The sequence below is a fragment of the Ambystoma mexicanum genome, chromosome 3q, assembly GCF_040938575.1.
Source record: "Ambystoma mexicanum isolate Mex_15411 chromosome 3q, UKY_AmexF1_1, whole genome shotgun sequence".
NCBI classification, from domain to species: Eukaryota; Metazoa; Chordata; class Amphibia; order Caudata; family Ambystomatidae; genus Ambystoma; species Ambystoma mexicanum.
In genome coordinates this window covers 688839977-688854322 of record NC_090926.1, presented here as the reverse complement: position 1 = coordinate 688854322, position 14346 = coordinate 688839977, and positions in this window count along the sequence as shown.

The following is a 14346-nucleotide window of genomic DNA, read 5'->3' as shown; positions in this document are numbered from 1 at the left end:
ATGCCCAGCTCGGCTGCTGATGTAGCCGCCCTGATTCTAAAAGAGTGTGTTCCTAACACCCCTCCTGTTACTCCCATAGCTTTCCAAGCCATGTCCATCACGCTCCTGAATTGGAACCTGCTCAGGGCCGACCCATCCCTGTGCATAAATAGAGGGGACCCCGCACCCGCCTGTTGTCTCTCCTGTAGGTAAGCTGTCAACGCGGCTACTTGGCACACTATGCTCCCCTATATGCTATAGAGGGTGACTGTCCTCCCTTTCCCCTTTTGATCCATGTTAGACCTCTTTAAATAAATGCACACCAGATTCTTTGATATTTGCACATCTTCCAGCCTTAAAAACCCAGAACCCCACCCCTCTCTATTCTCAGCTACCAGCTCGCTCACTCTGAAGGCTCCAAAGAAGGCAAGGTGAAAGCTGCCATGAGCAAAACCCTCTCCCCCTTGCTACAGCAAATCTTACGCAGATTTCAATTAAACTGAAATTTAACAATATCATTGGGCTGACTTGCGTCAGGCTTTTTTCTCTGTTTGCTTTGCCCAACCTCTCATTGCCATTACGATGTAATGCTCCTTGGTGGGATCGAGCTTTCCCCTACTTGGTAGTAGTGGGCTATCGCTGCCAAATGGTAAGATATCCAGGATCTGGTTTTCACAGACCACCATCTCATCAGACAAAGGTACGAACAGGACATCCCTTTTGGTGTTCCGTCAAAAATTGCTCTTGAAACGCCAGGAATCGTTTCCAGCACCCCCCGTACCTCTTTGCTGTGTCCGGAGCCAGGGCTGTGTGGATCAGGGAGCTAAAATTTCCCCAATCATGCCCCACCACTGCACCTTCAACAAAGTCATCCTCTTGCTTGCCTCCGGACAGTTCCCATGAAATTTCTCTCACTGCAAATGAGAGAGTCAGCTGCCATATTTTTTACTCCTGGAATGTGTCATGCTCTTAGTTCGGAGTTCAATTTGAGCAGGCTTGATGTCAGGGCCATAACCTCAGTACCCTTAAATTGCTGGACGTACCCTGATTAATTATTTGCACCACTGTCAGGTTATCCGACCACAGAATCACCCTCCTATTCGCTAATGACTCCTCCCATAGCCTAAAAGCGATCACAATAGGAAACAGCTCCAGCAAAGTGATGTCTCTGGTAATTCCCTCCTGATGCCATGCTGCTGGCCGTGCCTTCCCGCACCACTCGTTCCCCAGAATAGCCCTGAATCCGTGGGAGCCTGAAGAGTCAGTAAAAAGCCTGAGTTTCTTGCTAGTAGCCCACTGCTCCCACCAAAGTAGTACCCATTGAAATCATCCAGGAAACCATCCCACATCTTGAGATACTCTTTAACCTCCGCCCCCAGCCGCACGTGCTGGGAAGCGTGTTGCAGCCCTACCGTTTTGAGTTCAATGCTCCTGGCGAACACTTTTCCTGCCGGTATTACCTACCCGCAAAGTTCAAGTTTCCTACCAATGATTGTAGCTCCCTCAAAGTGGCCTTACTCCTGCTTCTCAATTTCTTGATAATTTCTTTAAGCTTCACCACTTTGTCTTTTGGCAGTCTCGACTTCCCTTCCACTGAGTCTATCTCTATTCCAAGGAATTTAAGCCTTGTGATTGGAGCCAATGTGTTCCCCTTAGCCAAGGGGACCCCCATCTCGTTTGTCAATGACTGGAATTCGCTCGTGAGTGCACCACAATCCTCTGCCCCTTCTTTCCCAATGAACAAGAGTTGGTCGAGGTAATGCATAACTACCCAGCCGGGGCTTTCTGCTTCAATGCATGCTCCAAAAAACTACTGAATTTTTCCAAATAGCGCAGAAAATTGGGCAACCCTTCGATAAGCACCGGACGTAATAATAAGATTCCTTTACTTTGAAACCCAGTAAATGGTAGCTTTCCTTGCTAATTGCCAGTAGCCTGAAGACGGGCTCAATATCGGCCTTCTCAATCAATGCGCCTCTCCCCGAAGGCCTCACCAGTTTTACTGCATCATCAAAGGAAGAATACTGAGCGTTACAGCACTCTACAGCTATGCCATCATTCACAAATGCACCCTCGGGGAATGATAGGTGCTGTATGAGCTGAAACTGCCCCTCCTCTCTCTTGGGAACTAAGCCCAGAGGTGACACCACAAAAATCTTCAAAGGCGGGGTAGTAAATGGGCCCGCCATCCTACCCAGCTTAATCTCTTTAGCAATTTTCTGCACCACTACCTCAGAAATTTTAAAGGCTGACTTCATATTGTCTGCTTCCCTGCTCCCCATGGCACCATTGTACGGGATAACAAGCCCCCATCTGAAACCTTCCCATAGCAGTTTTGCATTAGCACTATTGTGGTATGTATTAAAAAATGGGATCAATTTAGGCAGGAGGATGGGCGTGGGCAAGTGGGTCTGAATTGTGCTTAGCATTATCTTTGGGGTTTGCCCTACTGCCCTTCTTTCCCCCATCACATGAAGACGTGCTGTGATTCCCTGCACATTTGCCACATGCATGCTTGAATTTGCAGATTTTGCCAAAGGGGCAATACCCTTGCTCAAACTATCAGCAATTTGCCTGCTCCCCCTGTTAATAACTGAGTCTACTGTTCCAGGAGGAGCGCCCGCGAAAGGACCCCTCCTCCTGTCCCCATAAGACCATCTCTCCTTCTTGTAATAAGACTTCTAGACCTGAGCCTTCTTCCCCATTTCCCTGGCTGATACAATTTTTTTGATGTAACCCGTAACATCTACCTCATCCCAGGACATTGCATGCCAAACCTGCATCTTTAACCTAAAACCCCTATTATACTTTAACCAAGCTCTGCCGCCATAGGTCAGATATGCGGTATGGATATATTGCTCATATGCAAATAACGCCCGAGCATCCTGTGGGTACTTTTCTCTCATAATGGATGCCAACATCCTGAAAGCTGCCAACCAATTGTGGATGTTCTCCTCTCTCGTAACCTTCTTCTCCCTTTCCTTCTCTGATAACTCGCATAAACCAAGCCCCACCGGCTCCATATCTAGCAAGGTGAAGATCTCAAAATACTGCTTCTACCAAATCCTCTTCTTGTAGGTCAAAGGAATGTGCCATACTAAGGCGTTTCCCGCCGCCCTTACTGGTGCAAAGCCCGGCATCGCTCTCCCATAGTGCATACCATTACCCCACAACATACCTTGCCCCTGACTGCGTGACGGCATCGAGATCACCTGCTGCAGCTGGCTGCACCCCCATAGGGACATCTCCCTAGGTAATGCAGTGGCTTGACTCAGGAGCGCTGGGCTCATGGACCCCGAGGAGCCACTCAACCTCTGCATTTCCCCTTGCTAATGCACCGCCTCATCATTCCTTCCCACTTGATTAAATGCATTGACATTTCCAAACAACATTTGACCATTTCCCCATGCTCACAAGCACTGCATAACCATACCTTTAACTTGTTCCAAGGATGCAGGTTCCTCTGGAGCCATCACTGCCTTGCTGGCCGCATGCGTGCTGAGTACACTGCCGCTACACCTTGGAACTTCAGCAGATAAGGCCGCCGGATTGGCAACAGGCCCCTGCTTTCTCCCCAGCCTTTCTCCCCAGCTGCTTTTCGCTTTTTGGCAGCCTCCATCTGCTGCCTAATTGCCTTCGCCTTGGTGGTCATTGTCCTCTTCCTTTTGGTTGCAGGCTCTTCCTCCTCACTGGGCCCACTTTCTTCCTCCTCGATGGCCTGGATCTCTTGCCTAGCCTCTTCCGCTGTGTAGTTAGGATACAATAATGGCGAATGTGACCTGTTGCTTGTCCCAGCCACTTCCCCATCAAGCTGTGTTGCCACCTTCTGCAACCAATTTGTTCCATGTTTGGCTGCTACCATCCATGCCATCATGATGAAGTGTTCCATGTCTTTGTCGGGGCAGCATACCCCTGGTGTGGCCCCGTCGTGTGTGGACATCCCGGCTTGTTGCAGCAGCCTTGCGGCACTCGCACTGCAGAGAAGCTCTGCAGCGGCCCTCCAGACACACGCACTGCATAGGTTTCTAGGTCTCTCTTCTTCAATGTACAGTGCACTTCACCTGCACTGTGCTGAAGCCCCAGCAGCGGCCCTTGAGGCACACGCACTGTGTAGGATTACTGTTCTTTTCGTTCTTCAATTTGTTGCTTTTGTTTTCAATATGTTAGCCCGTCCAAATCATGTATATGATGTTCTGCTCACTGCGGCTTGCAACCCATGTTGCCTTTCAACTAGTACTCTATTTCACCACTTGAGCACGCTTGCTCGATTATGCTTTTATAAAATGTTTATTTACTTTCCCCATTCTCAAAACGGCTTGATCCACAGTGGGGTGTTCCCAACTTCTTACTCCATGGAGAAGTACTTATACAAAAAGAAGTTCAACAATTCCAAAGTGCCCATCTGAAAGGATATCCTAACTAGCAAACAATAACATACCATATTATTTCATTAACATATACATACATTTTATTACTCACATGTAGTGAACATTCTCAATACAAACAATCATAGAAAATGATCATATCACATAATACAATTACAGAACTAAAAAAGCAACACAAGTATATCTGTTTAAGTGTGTCCTAATGGTACGATTTGTCTAAGGTCAATACAGTGTCAACAATTCACACTCAGATCCTTAAGCCACAGGAAGCTGGTTGCTGGGAACTGGAGTGCAGCGGCGGGCAGCCAGGCTTGGTTGGTGAGCAGCTGCGGGGAGAGATGTTAGCCTCGTTCAGTGGAGTCGCGACAACCAGCGGACCAGCAGAAGATGTGCCAGCGGTGAACAGCTGTCCTTCAGAGGTAACAGGCATTCAAGGTGAGCGAGGGAATTGAAGGGGAGGTCGGAGCTACCCGACTGGGCGGCCCTCTCGCCACGGCAACATGGCATCGCCAGAAGGCATGCAGAGTGTCACGGTGCAATTACACCCGGCCCGCGGCAGTGAATGCCTTTTTTGATTGTGGGAAGCGTGTGCAGGTGGCGACATAAAGCAAGTTGGCCCAAATGTGACTTGATAGACGGTGCACTATGGGCCGCGGCGGTGATGTACTTTTGAGGACTAAAATAAGCTATTGTGAAACATTCCAAGGGCCATGGTGGGGAAAGTAAATATATTATACAAAAAGAAGTTTAACAATTCGAAAGTGCCTATCTGAAAGGATATCCTAACTAGCAAACAATAACATACCATATTATTTCATTAACATACACTTACATTTTATTACTCACATGTAGTGAAAATTCTCAATAAAAACAATCATAAAAAATGATCATATCACATAAAACAATTACAAAAGTAAAAAAGCAACACAAGTATATCTGTATAAGTGGGTCCTAATGGTACGATTTTTCTAAGGTCAATACAGTGTCAACAATTCACACTCAGATCCTTAAGCCACAGAAGAATCTGGCTGTTTCATATTCTTTGATGTATTCAATAGGTTCCCAACTTGCACAAGTTTCTGTCCCTTAGACACACAGGATGTAGGACATTCTTCAGGGGTATAGAATGTCTTGTGTTGATTATATTCAAAAAAGCTTCTAACATTGAGGGGATACCCTGCAGGTCAAAAAAGAAGGCACTAATTAGTACCCTATCTCTTTATATAGGTCATTTTAATTTAATCATTTAATAACCCTAACCCCCAAGGGTGCACGGTATATCATTAATCACATACCTCTCTGTCTCGTGGGATAATTGTCCCGGAGTCTCTTAAACCTTTAACTTGGTTTATAAATGGCAGGTTCCAATTGATTGCGGAAATATTGCCTTTGTTTTCCTCTAGCTCCCAACCTAGTGCATAATAGATAATCAGACTTAGAAGTTTCTAATGTCAAAAATGTCACCCTAACTCACTTAATAGAAAACATGAGAAAGGGAGAAGTCTTACCCAATATTGGCTAGGTCTTCAATTGTCCGCCTATTGTAAAATACCTGCTGGATGTTGCTGGTCTAAAGACACCCAAAATAGTTCAGGAATAATGCTTGTTGTTGTCTGCAAATAAAACAAACAAGCCACAACATTTGTCAACTATGGAGGTATATAGAGGTACCCCATTCCTAACGTAGATGTCCAGAATCCCACTTACTTCCATATGAAAATGGTTTTCTCCACTCTATTCTTCTAATCCTCCCATTGGAGTAGTATGCAGTACAGGCATATAAACAGATTGAGGGTACAACAATGGGGGCAGCCATGGCTCCCAATGTGGCCAATCTGTATGTCAATATGTTCGAGGAAACAGTAGTGTACATCAATTTTAACCCATTTCAAGGCAATATAGTCTGTTGGCTACGCTATATAGATGACGTTTTCGTCATCTGGAAAGGGAATGAGGAAGAAGCACAAGCTTTTGTCAAGTGGTTGAACCAACAAAATAGGTATTTGAAATATACTAGTGACACCAGTAATGAACAAGTAAACTATTTAGATATTTGTATATATCATGACCAAGTAAGTTTGTTGGTAAGGCCATATACTAAAGATACCGACAAGAATGCATTACTGCACTTTAGCAGCCATCATGCCCAGCATGTGAAAAATAACTTACCATTTGGGCCATTTTTGCGCTTGAAAAAGAACAGCAGTACCAGCAAATCCTATGAAAGAGGAGCGAATAATCTTATTGATAAATTGGTACATCAAGGTTACCCTGTACCCATGGTCAAGCGAGCAGCTAAAAGGTATTTTAATAATAATCGCGAAGCTTTACTAGACAAACAAATACAAGGAGACGATAAGACAAAAGAGACGCTGCTTGTGTTTGTGAACACATTTAGTAATCTATCGTACAAAATCAAAAGCATCATCAATAGAAATTGGAAAGAAATCATGACAAAAGAAGCAGGTAGACCACTTGTACAATTCAAGAAGAGTGCCACTTTACGCAATCTAGTCATGAGAAATGATAAAGTCAACAAAAAGAGCAAACAACCACAGACTAATCTATGGGGTCTTCCCCCGGTTTTAGATCACTATCCGTGTGGCAATTGTGTAATGTGCACCCAAACAACTAAAACTCAGAATATAGATTTGGGTTCGGATAAAATGTGGAAACTCGGTAAAAAGACAAACTGTAATACCAGTTATGTAATTTACCTAATCAAATGCCCTTGCAGGAAGATCTATATAGGCAAGACTAAGAGAAAATGTAAGACAAGGATGATTGAGCACAAATGTTGAATAAAAAACAAAGTAGAACAGGCTCCCCTTGTAAAACATTTTTTAGAGACAATAAACCATGGTTGTAATGATTTAGAATGGGTGATACTTAAACATATTAACTGTCATTCACAAATTGAGATCAATAAAAAATTGCTACATTTGGAAGAAAAATTGTTTTTTTTGACAAAAAGCCATATCCAAGGCCTTCAACAAAAATGTGGAATGGCACAACGCATAAAACAACTTTGAGGTGCTGGATCATCCTTGGGCAATAGAAATTGAACTGCAGTCATTATGAAGTGTATGTTGGAATAGTGGATGGTTCCCATCTGTTTTGAATCCACGCATAATTGTTGTATAAAGCGTTACAGAGTATTGATGACTCCACATACCCTGGGATCACATCATAAGGGATACATTTGATATGTGTGTATGTATACATTAGTAGAGACCAATGGTTTCCACACCAGAGATGCTATATTTGTTCTATATGTAGATGCTCCATGAGATAACACCTGCACTATGTAATGAAACTTCGACTTTCCCCTAAGACTGAATACCTGTTTAACCAACCTCTTTGAGTCTCCTGGAACGTTCAAAATACAATTATTGGTAACATACAGTACTGCCAGTGAGGTGTATACTTCATATAATATAGGCTGCTACCCATACCAAGGAGTCCTTTTCCTTTTGGCACCCTGGGTAGATTGATATGGAATTGAGGCCATTATGAATATTGCATGTGAATAGTAGACTAGGATTCTCCAGCATATAACATTATATGTAACTTAATAAAATTAAGCAGGCTTATTTCAAGAAAGCATCTAGACACTTGGGAGGATATTTGCCATTTTCCGATGTCCCTCAGGGTTATTATACACTTGGGACTTCAATTCCCAGGATAATAACAAAACAAAACAAAACAAAAAAAATTACATTTTTTTACGCATGCGCGATGACGTCATGACGCATACGCGATGACGCAGTGACGTCATATAAAGTGCCGAATTTACATTCGCTGCATTTTCGTGCTGGTAAACAGGAGTTCCATTTAAAGAAGGTGTGGCTTACAACTAAAGGAAGCCCATGTGAATATTCAGAGGCCTTTTTTTTTAAAATAGGGGCCATGAGACACAGTGAATAGTTATTCAATTGTTTAACCTAGAGGTGGGGGCTCTTTGTCGTTTTGTCTTTTTGGGTTTTGTATCAGGCTGGATAGACCTTAAGAACAGTGGTTTTGCCTGTACTGCATACTACTCCACTCGGAGGATTAGAAGAATAGAGTGGAGAAAACCATTTTCATATGCAAGTAAGTGGGATTCTGGACATCTCCGTTAGGAATGGGGTACCTCAATACACCTCCATAGCTGACAAATGTTGTGGCTTGTTTGTTTTATTTGCAGACAACAAAAAGCATTATTCCTGAACTATTTTGGGTGTCTTTAGACCAGCAACACCCCGTAGGTGTTTCACAATAAGCAGACAATTGAAGACCCAGCCAATATTGGGTAAGACTTCTCCCTTTCTCATGTTTTCTATTAAGTGAGTTAGGGTGACATTTTTGACATTAGAAACTTCTAAGTCTGATTATTTATTATGCACTAGGTTGGGAGCTAGAGGAAAACAAAGGAAATATTTTTGCAATCAATTGGAACCTGCCATTTATAAACCAAGTTAAAAGTTTAAGAGACTCCGGGACAATTATCCCACGAGACAGAGAGGTATGTGATTAATAATATACCGTGCAGCCTTGGGGGTTAGGGTTATTAAATGGTTAAATTAAAATGACCTATATAAAGAGATACGGTACTAATTAGTGCCTTCTTTTTTGACCTGCAGGGTATCCCCTCAATTTTAGAAGCTTTTTTGAATATAATAGACACAAGACATTTTATACCCCTAAAGAATGTCCTATATTCAGTGTGTCTAAGGGACAGAAACTTGTGCAAGTTGGGAACCTATTGAATACATCAAAGAATATGAAACAGCCAGATTCTTCTGTGGCTTAAGGATCTGAGTGTGAATTGTTGACACTGTATTGACCCTAGAAAAATCGTACCATTAGGACCCACTTATACAGATATACTTGTGTTGCTTTTTTACTTTTGTAATTGTTTTATGTGATATGATCATTTTTTATGATTGTTTTTATTGAGAATTTTCACTACATGTGAGTAATAAAATGTAAGTATATGTTAATGAAATAATATGGTATGTTATTGCTTGCAAGTTAGGATATCCTTTCAAAGATAGGCACTTTCGAATTGTTAAACTTCTTTTTGTATAATATATTTACTTTCCCCACCATGGCCCTTGGAATGTTTCACAAAAGCTTATTTTAGTCCTCAAAAGTACATCACCGCCGCGGCCCATAGTGCACCGTCTATCAAGTCACATTTGGGCCAATTTGCTCTATGTCGCCACCTGCACACGTTTCCCACAATCATAAAAGGCATTCACTGCCGCGGGCCGGGTGTAATTGCACCATGACACTCTGCATGCCTTATGGCGATGCCATGTTGCCGTGGCGAGAGGGCCGCACAGTCGGGTAGCTGCGACCTGCCCTTCAATTCCCTCCCTCACCTTGAATGCCTGTTACCTCTGAAGGTCAGCTGTTCACCGCTGGCACATCTTCTGCTGGCCCGCTGGTTGTCGCGACTCCACTGAACGAGGCTAACATCTCTCCCTGCAGCTGCTCACCAACCAAGCCTGGCTGCCCGCCGCTGCACTCCAGTTCCCAGCAACCAGCTTCCTGGCACGTCTGTCTGTGGCTCCTCTTCGGTCGTCCAGCATCCTTGGACTGCAATGCTCCGGAACCCAAATTCCCGGCGGCTTATAAGCCCCCTGGCACGGCCATTTCTTTTGTTTGATTTGTCGGGCCTTCTCGCCCTGTTTGGTGGGCTTCCTGCCCCTTGCTTGCCCCAACTCCTCCCCCTTACCCAGGGGGGAGGGAAGTGGATGCTGCCCCGTTATTTGGGCACCTCCTCCTGTTACACAACGTTGGGCCTCATTACGAGTATGGGGGTTGGCAATGCCGCTCTTAGCAGCATGGCTACCCCCATACCGGGTACCTGATCTGGGATCCAGGAACAGGGAATTACCAGGCTATGCTGACTTTGGCGAGCCCAGTAATTCCCATTCTCGGGACCCGGGCCCGGTACATCCCCATTCCCATTTGAGCCCCCATAGGGCTCAATGGGAATGGGGAGGATGCTAACAACGGGCCCGTTAATGACGGGCCTGTTGTTAGCACCCTGGTCTGCTTGCGGGTCCCGCTAAGGACGCCTGGTCTGGTGAGGCATCCTGAGCGGGACCCGCTGCAGACCACGTAATGAGGCGGTCCGTAATGAACGGTGCTGGTCCCTTACTGGCACTGTTCATTACGGTTCCGCACTCGTTGTAATGAGGCCCATTGTCACCTCCATTCCTAATGGGGAAGGATTTCGATGGAGACTGTGAGAAGTGATCTCCCGTATACAAAAATACAGTTGCAGGGGACACTGGAGCTTGCTTAAAACAAGATGAGATGACAGTAATTTTGCCAGCAGCCAAGCCCTGTGTGAAGCTTCAGCCACCCATTGACAAGATTACCACATCACTAGCGACCTTAGTCTCCGTCTCAGTCGACACAATTGGAAAGCATACATATTTCATAATGTTGATGGGGAAGGGTTTTGATATACGTGTGCTCTCCCTTCTTAAGTAACTAATTAAAGCACCTGAAAAAACAAGGCCAAGCTGGTGCTTCCGCCATTTCATTGCCAAGTATCGACAAGTTGCCATGCCAAGGCCATACACTGCTCCCAAAATCTGCAGTCTCATTTCTCTTTTACGGTACAAATGTTTTGGTGATATTTGGTGGGTTATGCAACCAAAAGGTGCCAAAACCAAAGAGGAAGGAGTGCAGATGGAGTTGCTAGATGCATCACTGCCCCTTTTTATAGAGATTGGACTGAGGCAGTGCACTGGATGAAAAGAAGACCTGATACAGGTTTTGAATGCTTAATTGATTATTGATAGATTTTATTGCTTTGCACACTGCAATTTCAATGACATGTACACACTTACAATAAATTTCAAACACAGTTAACTAGCACTGCTCATGCCTAAGAAGATTTCTTAAAAGAAAAACTTGATAAATTACCAAATCCTGATCGGCATACAATTTACCTTTGATCTCCAAAATATCATAAGCGCATCAACTACTGGTCTGTCAGTATGACCCGAATGGAACATTTTCTGTAATCTGCACCCCTCTCGCTCTCTCACCAGGCAGACCGCAGGTAGAGCAATACTACCCTCACTGTTTCCACATTGGAGGCATATAAAGTCAACATATCCTTACAGGCACGCAATTTATTAGAAATAAACAAAAGAAAAAAAAACAATTCTTCACCTCGAGTAACTAGAGCTCTTACCGAATAAGAGGAAACGACTAACTGTCTCAAGGAACGGACCTTGACATCACCGCAGAGTCCATGCTTCCATTTCCCCATTTCTTAGTGTAGAAACATGTACAGGATCACACCCGTCCTCATCTCTGCTTAATACCAGTGTGCTTGAAGAAAATATCATGCAAAAGCTTTGTGAATGAATAATGTGCAAATAGCAAGGCCCGTTTTTGCACCAGGTACCATGAAGCATATCAGCCTACCATGTGCTGCTCAGTATTGCTTGACTCCTAATGTCTCAATACCTTTCTTTGGCTAGTTTCATTGAGTTTCTTGTGGTGGTATAAGGAAAATTCCATAAGTCCAACAACCCAATCAGGGTTGCCCAAGCTAATCAAGAAATATTCATCTTGGCCTTCAGTGCTTATTGGCATACTGTTGCCCTGGGATTCGGCCAGAGGCATAACCAAAATAGTAACCAGAGCAAAGACTGCCATATCTGTTACCAGGCTCAGACCCAGATGGGGAGGAACATGGGAGGTTCCATTACTTAATCTAAAAAGGTTTTTAAGATACCAATCTCAACTATCAAAAGATACTGACAACGAACATAGGCCCAAACTTCAGCACCATAAGTGGCCACCAGGATCACTGCACCAGGATCACCTTCCTCTGGAAGAACTCCACTGCCTGCAGAGGAACGTTGCCATCAGTCTCATTATTAAATCTACACACACTCTCTCCCTAGTGCATGTCCCATTTTATTCACACTCACATCCACATGGGCCTCCCCAGATTATTATTGAGCCTGATTACAAGGGCATCAAAATGAATGACTAGCTCAGGGATTCAACTTCAACTGTGAAGCATATCCTACTATTCCTGCTATCCCCCACTGCCATCAGCTTGGTTTCCCTAACTTTAATAATATATTTCTCCTCTTTAAAATAATTGCTAAAAGCATGCACGGGTTTGTGCATGGCCACCTCTACCAGAAGGATAGTGTTATCAGCAAACAGAAGAGCGATGGCACCCCAGCCACTCAGCCTAGGATCCGCCAGCCTCTGTACCATGCAACACTTTTCTAGATCATTATAAAAAGATTGAACAGGGTGGTTCCCAGGAGACATCCCTTTCTAACCCCAACCTCAATGTCCATCTGATCCCTCATCTCCTTGCAGGGATAGAACATCTATCTATTTATTTACTCACACACTTACAGGAAGGAACAATGCTTTTTTAACTACAAAAGAACGTACAATAGATAAGTGAGCTTTTTACAATGGGGTGAGTTTGAGAGACATCATGACCAAGTTGTGGAAGGGAGTAAATGGAACAGTCACTGGGGACAACACTTAAGTGGACATACATAGATTAAGGACAACCAACATTAGACAATTCTAAGTGCAGGTAGGCGGTACAGCCAGCTGTGCTCAGGATCTGACCATGATGGATGAAGTGCTAGAGTAGAGGAGGTAAAAGTAAGGGACAGAGGCAGGTTAGAGGCGAGGGAAAAATGTTAGCTAGAAGGAAGATGAGAGGTAAGTTAAGATGGTAACACAGAGGCAAGGAGGTTGGCTTTTAGTTTGGTTTTGAACAAATCCGTGTGGATTGTTTATCGGATGTCCAGGGGAAGACAATTCAATGCAAGTGGAGGAAGAAGAGAGAAGGAGCGGTACTGAGAGGAAGCACAGGGAGTTTGAGGAGCCACAAGGGTAGTCAAGTAGGCAGAGGAGAGATTATGCGAAGGCTTGTAGAGTTGAATAGAGGAGGGTAGATACTGACGTGCCTTACCATGGATCCATTGGTGGACCAGAAGTAGACATTTAAATCTGGCACTATTTGCATCATCAGCCATCCAGCCTCATGGTGGTACGAGGACATAGGTGTGAAGTGAGGTAGTGGTGTTCAAAGAGAGTCCTGGTAGTGAAGTTAATAATCTTGTTGAGAGGACAGGAAGCATAGTTGTGGAGGCCGAAGAGGATGCTGGCACAGTAGTCCAGTTTAGAGAACACAAAAGTGGTTAAGAGATGCTTGGCATTGTTGAAAGGAAGGAGATGCCTGATTATCCTAATATTTAGGAGGCTGAGGTAAGCTGCCATTGCAGTTTTGAAGATGAAAGTAGAGAAGGTGTGGTCATAGATGACACTGAGGTTTCTAGATGAAGAAGAGTATGGGGAGAGTGTCAGATGGGAAATGCACAGGCAGATAAAGAGCTGAGAGAGAGCTTTTGACAGGGAAGACGAGCACCTCTGTTTTGGTAGACTTTAACATCAGCGAGTGCAAAGCCATCCAATATTGAATGGCAGAGAGCCAGTTGGAAATGTTGACAGAGAGATCAGAGGAGAGTTCAGGTAAAGAGAAGAAGATTGGGTGTCATTCGCGTAGAGTTGGTACGAGAACCCAGAAGAGGAAATTAGCGCCCCAACAGCAGAGGTGTGGAGTGTAAAGAGGAGCGGACACAAGAACGAGTCTTGTGGAATACCAACAGTTAGAGGAATGAGTTGAGAGGTGTTTCTGCTCCAGGAGAAAGAGAATTGGTGAGGTGCTAGGTAGAATTCAATTCTGATCGTGAATCCCAATAGGAAAGATAGTATTATGGAGATCAGAGGGATCAACACTGTCAAAGGCAGCAGGCAGGTGAAAGAGAATTAGGATAGAGGATGGACTGGAGTGCTTAGCAGATTCAATGAAGTTGGATACATTTGTGAGAGCAGTTTCTGTGGAGGGACAGGAGCGGCAACTTGCTTGAAGGGGGTCTCGAAGGTTGCGGATGTCTAAGAAATTTGAAAGATGGTTAAACACATC